The following is an 11466-nucleotide window of genomic DNA, read 5'->3' on the forward strand; positions in this document are numbered from 1 at the left end:
GGGGTAAGCCTACAGAAGCCTCCGTAGAAGCAAGAGTACAAGAATATGGAGAATTAGATGCTAAAGTTTACATTCCAGGAGCAGAAGTTCTGGAAGTTGAGAAAGAAGAGAATGCTGAAAATGATGAAGATGAATGGGAAAATACCAGTCTCAGTGAGGAGGAGGATACTGATGGCGAATAGATTGATGTGCAACACTCTTCCGATGAAGAACAGCAAGAAATCTCCAAGAAGCTGAACAGTATGTCCACGGAGGAGCGGAAAGCCAAAGCTGCAGCCATCAGCACCAGCTGAGTTTTAACTCAGGAAGACTTCCAGAAAATCCTCATGGCCCAGATGAGAAAAGAACTTGATGCTGCCCCCGGGAAATCCCAGAAGAGGAAATACATTGAAAAAGACAGTGATGAAGAGCCCAGGGGTGAATTACTTTCTCCTCGGGACATTGAACGCCTTCATTAAAAGCCAAAGTCTGACAAAGAGACAAGACTAGCAACTGCAATGGCTGGAAAGACAGACCGAAAAGAATTTGTGAGGAAGAAAACCAAAATGAATCAATTTTCCAGTTTGACAAATAAAGAGAAGGAAAAACAGAAGAACTTTATGATAATGCGGTATAGCCAGAATGTCCGGTCAAAAAAATAAGCATTCTTTCCAAGAAAAACAGTTGGCACTACAAGATGCACTTTTGAAAAAGAGAAAAAGAATGAATTAACTTCCCAGCAAGTTTTCCACTCCAAGAAGAATGCTAAGTTTGTGTCATTACTCTGAAAATCGGTAAATCAAGCATGTTTGCTTACATTAAAAAGTCCAGAAGCACTGTATTGTGAAAACTGCTGAAAATGTGGCAGCAATTTGGTGTTTTTATTTTGGAGACAGCTAATGGTGGGAATGTTAATGTAAATAGTGGTGGTAGTACAAAATCATTTCATTTATCATTCAGGCAAAAAAAAGTATTGAGTGCCTATTGTCACTGTAGATATAAAACGAATGAGCTGTAACCCCTTCACTCAAGGCATTGACAGCTTAGCTGTAGGGGTGGACACACATATGTGTATTTACAGCGCAGTGTAGATAGTTCGCTAGCAGAGGTAGCTCCATATTTCTGTGAGGTTACTCAGGCCTTTTGGACTAACTCTGTGGGGATAGAAGTTATATATTCTTATAAAACAAAACAAAACAGGACAATGTTACAAGAGTAAGAGGTTCTTACTTGTACATAGGCTTACTTGCTGAAAACAGGCCCTTGCTGCACAGATTTTGGGTACATGATTTAGCTCTTTTAGTCAATCCAAAAGATTTAAGTGATCCCCTCCTTTTTTTTTTTTTTTTTTGAATGCCATGTGAAGGCTTTTTGGTTAAGACCTCACGTTTAGAACTGCCTTAAGTATAAATAGTACCTTTGGAATGTATTTAGTTCATCATTTGAGCTGCCTTCATTCTGGTTTCCTCAGCCTTTCTTCAGTCTGTAATATTTTCAGCCCACTGTTTACCTTGTCTCAATAAAAGGTTTCTAATCCCAAATAGGAAATAAATAAATAAGAAAAAAGAAAGAAAAACTTGTGAAAGAATTTAGCCAGTTTGCTTTAAGCAGACAGTAAGGTAAGGGTCTCTGGAGAACCTCCCACTGGCTTCACAAATGCTTACATGAGGTGTTTTGTGCAGATAGGGGAACTTGCAAAGGGGGATTGCCTAAACACATCCACAGTGGAAAATTCCATTCCTTAACATATGTACAGTAAGGGATATAAATTAATAGGGAGTGGCTCAGACTAAGGGTCCACAGGCACACTGGAAGGATGGGGTGGAGCCACCAGAAATTCGTGCCTTACACCCTTGTATTCAACTATGAAAGGGGCAACTGGCAACCTGCTTTCAAGACCCTTCTCTTTGCTGTGAGCTTTCCTTTCGCTTAATAAATTCTACTCCCCTCACTCTCTGGCGTCCGTGTGCCTGATTCTTCCTGACCATGAGACAGTAACCTGGACTTAGCTGAGTTAAGGAGCAAAAATCCTGCATCACTTGGAAAATCACAAAAGAAAATAAAAGAAGTTCTAACTAGCCCTCTTGCTATTCAAATTGTACTGGCAGTCCTAGCCAATGCAATGAGGTCCAAAAAGAAAGGAAGAGACTAGCTAAGTGTGGCAGCTCATTCCTGTAATCCCTGTACTTTGTGAGGCCAAGGTGGGAGGACTGCTTGAACCCAGGAGTTTAAGGCTACAGTGAACCACAATTGCACCACTGCACTACACTCAAGGTGATGTGGCAAGACCCCATCTCTAAAAAACAGATTCCATTTACAATAATAAAAAACTTATAAAATATCCAGGAATACACTCAACAAAAGAAACATGCAAAATATATAATGAAATAAACAAAAAACTACAAAAATATTAAATAACTAAATAAAATTCAAGTAAAGAAGAGAGACACCCTTTTTCAGGATGAAAAGCCTAAATGTTATATAGGTATCAATTATACAAATAATGCAATTCCTATTAAAATCTTAAAGGATTTTCATGGAACTTGTCAAACTGACTCTAAAATTTATCTGAATCCCTAACCTAGAACAGTGCCCAGCACATAGTAGGAGTGTGATAAACATGCTGATTGAACGAATTAGTGAATGAACAGCTTCAATACCATCATGTTAGTCCATTTGTGTTGCTATAAAGGAATACCTGAAGTGGGGTAATTTATAAAGACAAAAGAGGGCCAGGAGCGGTGGCTCATCTGTAATCCCAGCGCTTTGGGAGGCCAAGGTGGGCAGATCATCTGAGGTCAAGAGGTCGAGACCAGCCTGACCTACATGGTGAAACCCCATCTCTACTAAAAATACAAAACTAGCTGGGCTTGGTGGCACATGCCTGTAACCCAAGCTACTCAGGAGGCTGAGACAGGAGAATCGCTTGAACCTGGGAGGTGGAAGTTGCAGTGAGCTGAGATCACACTATTGCACTCCAGCCTGGAAAATAAAAGAAAAACTCCATCTCAAAAAAAAAAAAAAAAAAAGGAAAGGAAAGGAAAAGAAGAGAAAAAGGGTTTAGGCTGGGCACGGTGGCTCACGCCTGTAATCCCAGCACTGTGGGAGGCCAAGGTGAGCAGATCACGGGGCTGAGAGATCAAGACCATCCTGGCCAACATGGTGAAACCCCATCTCTACGAAAAAAAGTACAAAAATTAGCTGGGCTTGGTGGTACACGCCTGTAGTCCCAGCTACTTGGGAGACTGAGGCAGGAGAATTGCTTGAACCTGGGAGGCGAAGGTTGCAGTGAGCCAAGATCGCGCCACTGCACTCCAGCCTGGCGACAGAGCAAGACTCCTTAAAAAAAAAAAAAAGAAAGAAAGAAAGAAAAGAAAAAAGGTTTATCTGATTCACAGTTCTGTACAAGGAGCATGGCACCAGCATCTGCTCCTGGTGAGGGACTCAGGCTGCTTCTACTCATGACAGAAGGCAAAGGGAAGTTGGCCTGTGCAGGAATCACACGGTGAGAGTAGAGGCAAACATGGGGTGTCTGGCTCTTTTTAACAACTTGCTCTTGCAGGAACTAACAGAGCAAGAACTCACTCATTACTTAGAAGACAGCACCAAGCCATTCATGAGGGATGCACCTCCATGTGACCCACTAGCTCCACCTCCCACTAGCTCCACCTCCAATATTGGGGGTCAAATTTCAACACAAGATTTGGAGGGTCAAATATCCAAACTATAGCAACCTAGATGAAACTGACTCACATATTTATATTTCTAGGCTAGATTTATCTTCTGAACTCCAGATCAGTAGATCTGTGTAGTAATCTCTTCACTTGATTAGTAAGAAACCAATTCAGACTCATTGTGTTCAGAACAAAACTACTGTCCCTCTTGCAAACCCTGTGCTCTTTCAGTCGTCAAATTGAGTAAGATTAAAAACAGAGAGTTAACTCTAATCATCCAATTGGCCGTTTGTTTGTTGTTGTTGTTTTGGGACAGGGTCTTGCCCTGTCCCAGGCTGCAGTGCAGGGGTGCCATCTTGGGTTGCTGCAACTTCCGGCTTTCAGTCAAGTGGTCTTCCAGGCTCCCAAGTAGCTGAGACCACAGGCTCACGCCACCACACCTAGCTATTTTTTGTATTTTTAGTAGAGATAGGGTCTCGCCATGTTGCCCAGGCTGGTCTCGAACTCCTGCACTCAAGCCATCTGCCCACCTCAGTCTCCCAAAGTGCTGGGATTATAGGCAAGAGCTACTGTACCTTGCCAATTGTCCATTTGTGATTACTGAAGTCATCCCAACTACTCCTAGATGCATCTGCTAAATGTTTCTTGAATCTGTGTCTCTCATCTATACTGACACCACCATGTGCCATAATTCCTTCACTATTCTAATGAATAACTTCCTAACCAATCTCTCCTCCTCAAACTCACTATTTCCCTGCTACTGCCCTCCTGCCTCAACTTAAAACAATGCCAGAATTGCAGGCTAGACATGGTGGCTCACACCTGTAATCTTCCTCGGGAAGCTGAAGCAGGAGGATCACTTGAGCTCAGGAGTTCAAGACCAGCCTGGACGACATAGAGAGACCCCATCTCTACAAAAAAAAAAAAAAAAAAAATTAAAGAATTTCCATTGCTTTTAGATAAATTCCAAACCCTTCATCATTACAAGTTTGGCCTGGCCTGGTTGCAACCTGTATCTTCAGAGAAATCTTCCACAGTATTTGCCCTTACTCTCTACTCTAAGCTTTGGCCACAGTGACCTTCTTCCAATTCTTCACGTATATTTCTTCCTACAACAGTGCCTTTATATATGCTGTTCTTTCTGTCTGGAATAATCTCATTTTTCTCTTATTTTAATTAATTCTAACAACCCTTGATATCTCATCTAAAAGATCTCTCTTATTCCTATTATATCTTCTTAAAAAACAGATGATTAGTCCAGGCATGGTGGCACATGCCTGTAATCCCAGCACTTTGATAGGTCAAAGTGGGTAGATCACTTGAGGCCGGGAGTTTGAGACCAGCCTGGGCAATATGGCAAGACCCAGCCTCTACTAAAAATAAAAAAGTTAGCCATGTGTGGTGGCACACACTTGTAATCCCAGCCACTCAGAGGCTGAGGCATGAGAATCACTTGAACCCAGGAGGCAGAGGTTGCAGTGAGCTGAGATTGCACCACTGCATTTTAGCCTGGGTGGCAGAGAAAGACTGTCTCAAAAAAAAAAAAAAAAAAAAAAAAAAAAGAAAGACAAAAAAGAAGCAAAACAAAATAACAGACTGATTATCTCTTAAGAGTTTGGTTGTAAGTGTACCTTTATATGGTGATTTTTACACATTAAGCTCAATCAGAAAAGGAACTATGTGTTTTCATACTTACTATGGTATCCCTAGCTATGGCGCTAGGAGCTCAACAAATGAATGGAAGAATTGAAACTGATCAGGAACAATATATGCACAATGACTTGATACGGTAACCAATATAGGTCTTCACTGAATGAGGAAAAAGTTTTTTTGTTTGTTTGTCTTTTGTTTTTTTGAGACAGGGTCACACTCTGTAGGCCAGGCTAGAGTGCAGTGGTGCAATCTTGGCTCACTGAAAACTCTGTGAATAAGGAGAAACTTAATCTGGTTCTAAGAAAGTAAGAATCATAGGACCGAAAAAACCTGCAAATGTACCATATTTAATTTCATATTTTAAAACTATTTCCAAAGCACCATCCTAGTGTTTACATCAGAGCATTCATTACAATGAAAATAAAACCAGAAAGCGTTCAAATATGAGAAGACAGATTCGTCTATGAGGATTATCAGGAATTAATTTATAGTAGAAAATGACAAAGCTATTTCTTACAATGCTCAATAAAGAGCAAAAAAGATATTTAAACAAGAACTTGAATTTATTTGTGTTTTAAACCCTTGGTTTCATATGCTATAAATATTAAGACAAAATTTTTCATTATACTTTATCATTAAGTAAAAATCTAATTTAATAAAATGTTCATACATAGTAAGTGCTTAAGTAAAATAAATAAGAATGGTTGATAATTTCTCTTGAGAAATTGATAGGAATTTCTGTTTCAGTTTTTAAAGGTTCTTTAATTTTGATAAGTAACCTAAGAATATCTAAGCTATCATATAATTTTAAAATAGATTGAAACTTATTTTATATGTATTCATTTCTTACAGCCAAAAATTATAAATAAGAGTAAAGAAGTAAAGGCTTGCAAAATAATAGTTTTGATAATATTTTAAGCACTAGCCATTGGGAACAAATTTTAATTAGTAGGTTGTTGATAAAAATCCAATCCAGTTCTCTTAAATCCAGGGAATATTAAATTCCTTTGTAATAAAATAGTCTACTTGAAACTCATAGATATGTCCAATGTGCTGATAAAAAGTAAAACTTAGCACATCTATCTATTTTTCTAGTAGACCAAGACTGTTGGGAGATTTAATAGATGTGCCCCTTGTGTGTAGTCCCTAACACAACCTAAGAGAATTATAACTGTATGCCCAGTTAAGTTACTAAGCCTGTAAGAGGACTTCAAAATTAAGCAAATAATTAAATATCCTTGTAACAACTCCACTCAACTTATAAATTTGTAGTTTTGCCTTATCTCAGTTAAATTTTTAAGACATTCTTACTGTTTTTTTTTTTTTTTTTGAAATTGCTAAAATAATGTGTGATTGTCAGTGTGTTGGAATTTACTGAAGATTTTGCCTACCTCCCATTTGTTGAGTGTGCATTATGTGCCTGGCTCTGTAGGAGGGACTTTAATTCATTTCATTGGTTCTTAAGAACAACCACACAAGGTTAAAAAGCTCACCAAAGTTAGAGTTTACTTAAGTATTTAAACCTGGGTCTTTCTGTCTTCAAAATTCCAGAATTCTCTACAGCTATGCCACACTTCCTTTCAGCTCTGTAAACTGCATAGGCTCACTTATTTTCTCAAATCTGTAAAAGTCTGTAAAACTTGTCTGATGTCTGTAAAACATCATCAACTTTAAATATGATTTTTTTTATGGGGAAAAAGAAAAACCAAATAATGTATACTTTGATTTTTCAGACACACTCCAATTTTAGAAAAGTTAAATGTGAAAAAGAAAACAAGCTCATGGATCTTAAAAGTATCTGTGATTTATTATCTCCACTAGCAGTGAGCAATATTCATGGTCTTCCAAAAATATAGAAATATAGTATTGGGCATTTAGTAATTGAAAATTATTCTATTTAAAATAGCAGCATAACAATGAGATTCTTAAACATTAATATAAAAGGTTTAAAACCTATACTGAAAACTTTAAAATCTTAATAAAGACAATGAAATATGATTTGAATAAATGAAATGACTACCATATTCTTAAGTGGAAACACTTAATAACCCAAGAATGTCAATTTTTCTGCAAATTAATGTATAAACCTAAATTGAATTCCAATGCAATTCATTTTATAATTACATGAAATGATCTATAAATTTATATGAAAGAATAAAGCTCAAAAATAGCCAAGGGGTATATTAAAGAGAAAAATAGGGAAGTAGGGCATTCCTTTACCAGATACTAAAAATTTTAAAACATCGTTATGACCAATAGGTGTGGTATTGCTTTAAGAAAAGACAAATAAATTAGTTGAAGGGAAAAGACAGTTTAGAAATAAATTTCCACATAAATGAGAATGTAATATATGACAAAAGTGGTATTTCAACTTGTTGGGAAAAGAAATTTTAAAAATAATTGATGTTGGCACAACTGGTTCTCCATCTAGAAGAAAATTAAATTGAACCTATACCTCATATCATATGTATATATATAATTACAGATAGGTTAAATAAATATATATATTTATATATGTAAATAGATATAAATATAAATATAAATATATATATAATTACAGATAGATTAAAACTTAAATGTACAAGGCAAAATGCTTAGGAGAATATTTAGAAGACCTAAGGGTTTTTAATCAAGATAAGAAACCCAGACTAGAAAACACAGACATACTTGATTCAAGAAAAATTAAAACCTTTTAATTGGTAAAGCATCCTGTGATTGAAAGAAATATAAAACAATTTGCAAAAAATATTTGTACTAAAGAGGATGGATGAAAGGTTAATATCTTTAATAACATTTATAATGCACGAAGCACTCTTACAAATAAGAAAATGGGCAATAAATATAGATAATTCAAAGAAGAACAAATCCAAATGGCTAGCAATATATTTTTTAATATATATATATAGAGAGAGAGCATTTAATATATATTAAACATTTTTTAAATGCTCAAATTCATTAGTAATCAGAAACTTCAAAACGAAATAACAAGGAACCAATAATTGGTAAAATAAAAAGGAACATAGTACCTATTACGAACTGGCAGGAGCAGTAGGTAATGAGGTTATGGGAAATGGTACTCATGAATGGCTGGTAGAATTATGAATTGTTACAGCCTTTTGCAAAATAATGAGGCAATACTTAGTAAAGAGTACATATCTTTTCCTGACCTGGAGATTTCATTCTAACACTTAAGTGTTTCAATCTAACACTTATAAATGAAAACGTAAGTAGGTAAGAATATGTGTACAAGTTATTGGCCTCCTTAAAAAGAATATATGTACAAAGTCATTGTCTGTGGGTACAGACACACAGGAGGAAGGCAGACATAAAAATCTTCTTGGCATAACCTCTCTGGCAAAGTGGCTTCTGGGTTTAGAGTAGCTCTCCTGAGAAGAGGTAGCTGTAAGCCATTAGCAGCCAATGCTCACAGGATTTGGGGATGGGTACACTAGGCCAACTCAAATGGGACCTGGGTGGGACATCAACTTCCTCCACTACACTCTCTACAGGCATAGTATGTGACCGTTAAAGATAGGAATTAGCATTTTCAGTTGACTTAGAGACTTTTGTGAAAAAAGCAGATCAAAGTTATATAAAATGATCTTTTTTTTTTTACAAAAGCGTGTACAAAATTTTTCTTCATATGTCTTTATATAAACTATCTGAGCATAGAGAAAATATGGTTCAACACCCAGTAGGTCATTTTTTCTGTTTTTGTTTGTTTTTTAGACAGAGTCTCACTCTGTTGCCCAGGCTGGAGTACAGTGGCACAATATCAGCTCACTGCAACCTCCACCTGTTGGGTTCAGGCTATCCTCATGTCTCAGTCTCCCGAGTAGCTGGGATTACAGGTGCACACCACCATGCCCATCTAAATTTTGTATTTTTCATAGAAATGGGTTTTCGCTATGTTGGCCAGACTGGTCTTGAACTCCTGACCTCAAGTGATCTGCCTGCTTCAGCCTCCCAAAGTGCTGGGATTACGGGCATGAGCCACTGCGCCCAGCTCCAGTAGCTACTTTATATGTAATATAAACTATTACATATAATGCAGGAGAGCAAGAATGAAGATGATGCAGGTAGAAAAGGGGAGTAGGGACGAATGTCAGGTCTAGGGCAATTTAAGGAAAAAAAAGAGAAAAAAGAGACAAAAGAGACTGCACCCTACAGAAAAAAGACAATTATAATCAAAGAATGACAATAAATGGAGAAATGATTTGATAAGCTTGGTGGTAAAATCTAGCATTGGTGCCTTCTGTCCACATTGGGCACACAGTTGGCCTTCCCTGTGGCAGGATCCACATCTGTGGATTCAACCAACTGTGAATGGGAAATATTTGAAATAACAAAAATAAAAAATACAGTGTAACAATTATTTACATAGCATTTACATTGTCTTAGGTATTATAAGTAATCTAGAGATGATTTAAAGTATACAGGAGGATGTGTGTAGGTTACATGCAAATATTGTGCCATTTTACATAAGGAACTTGATATCCAAGGAGGTCCAGGAACTAATGTCCCAAGAATACCCAGGGATGACTGTATTTTACTTTCTGTGTAACTGTGGCCCAGGAGAAGAATTTACATCCTGGCAGTTTTTTACCATCTGTGGTGAGTTGAATGATGTCCCCCCAAAAGATATGTCCAAAGACCTAAGTCCTGCTACCTGTGAATGTGACCTTATCTGGAAACGGGGTCTTTGCAAATGCAATTAAGGATCTTGAGATGACATCATCCCGGATGTAGGGTGGGCCCTAAATCCAATCACTGGTGTCTTTGTAAGAGAAAGGAGAGGGATATTTGACACACAGAGAGGGAGGGGGAAGGCCATGTGAATACAAGGGCAGATTGTAGTGGTGACAGCTACTACAGGCTGGAGAAGGTAAGGAATGATTAACCCTAGAGCCTCCGGAAGGAGCATAGCCCTGCCAAGACTTTGATGACAAACTTCTAGCCTCTAAAACAGAGAGAACAAATTTCTGTTGTTTTAAGCCACTACTTTTATGGCAATTGTTACGGAAGCCCTAAAAAACCATCCCATTTCATAGACGCCATAAGAGTTGAAGGTAGTAAAAACTTAAGAGCAATAGTTTGTTTATTGTTTGAATTCATCATACCACATAGGTGTTTTGTTGCTGCTTGTGAGTGACAAATCAACAGACGGGTACAAAACTGTACCATTAAGAAGGCATCATGTCTAGCTGGGGGATGTGTGGCTGAACATTCAGCCCATGAAGAGAGGCTATGCATTTGCTCTAAAGATTACCCAAATATGTACACATCTTTAATGATGCCTATGAGAAAATAAATACAAAAATAAAAATGCACATGAGAAAGACAAACTTACTGATAGAAAATGTGGAAGGCATTTCAGAAGCATTTGACTAGTGTACTAGAAATGGAAGGCAATCTATTATACAATCGTCTTCCAGAAGTCACATCAATACATCCCAACCACAGTGTGAAAGTGCTCCTTTTCCTAAACTTTTGCCAACAATAGTTATTATCTTTGCCAATTTAGTAACTGAAAATGGACTCTCCTTTTAAAATTAATATTTTAAAAAATCACTGGGGGTAGATAATATGTAGTCTTTCCATTTCCAGTACACTTGGGACTCAGAAATCTGAATTATATTTATTTATCCTGAAGAAATAATCAGGGATATGGGAAAACAATATATACAATATGTTCACTGCGTTGTTGCTTATATTAACACAAAAATTTTGAAAACAACCCAAAGGTTTACTAATACCAATTTATTAACTAAATTATGGCATAATCTTTTTAATCAAAATGCCTTCAGACATTAAAAATGATGTAATATACTCCATTTACCCCGATGTGATTATTACACATTGTATGCCTGCATCAAAATATCTTATATACTCCATAAATATATACACCTACTAGGTACCCATAAAAGTTAAAAGAAAAATGATGTAATAACAGAATGCTTAGAATTATATATGTATATGATGTTCATGACAAATTCAGTAAAAGGAATAGACTATAAAACAGAACATACTGTATGATCATCTTTTTGGAAAAATCCTTGCAGAAAACAAACTGAAAAGATACATAGAAAATGTAAACAGTGATTATTATCTCTGGAGACAGTAGGAATACACTTGACTTTAGTGTGTGTGTGTGTGTCTG

The 11466-nt window shown here is 36.9% G+C and overlaps 1 pseudogene; it reads left to right on the plus strand.

Annotated features, from left to right (window-relative positions):
- LOC105553031 overlaps nucleotides 1–711 on the plus strand; it is a 2581-nt pseudogene extending 1870 nt beyond the window's left edge.
- The last annotated feature ends 10755 nt before the right edge of the window (nucleotides 712–11466 follow it).

The sequence above is a fragment of the Mandrillus leucophaeus genome, unplaced genomic scaffold (genome assembly GCF_000951045.1).
Source record: "Mandrillus leucophaeus isolate KB7577 unplaced genomic scaffold, Mleu.le_1.0 Scaffold116, whole genome shotgun sequence".
NCBI classification, from domain to species: domain Eukaryota; kingdom Metazoa; phylum Chordata; class Mammalia; order Primates; family Cercopithecidae; genus Mandrillus; species Mandrillus leucophaeus.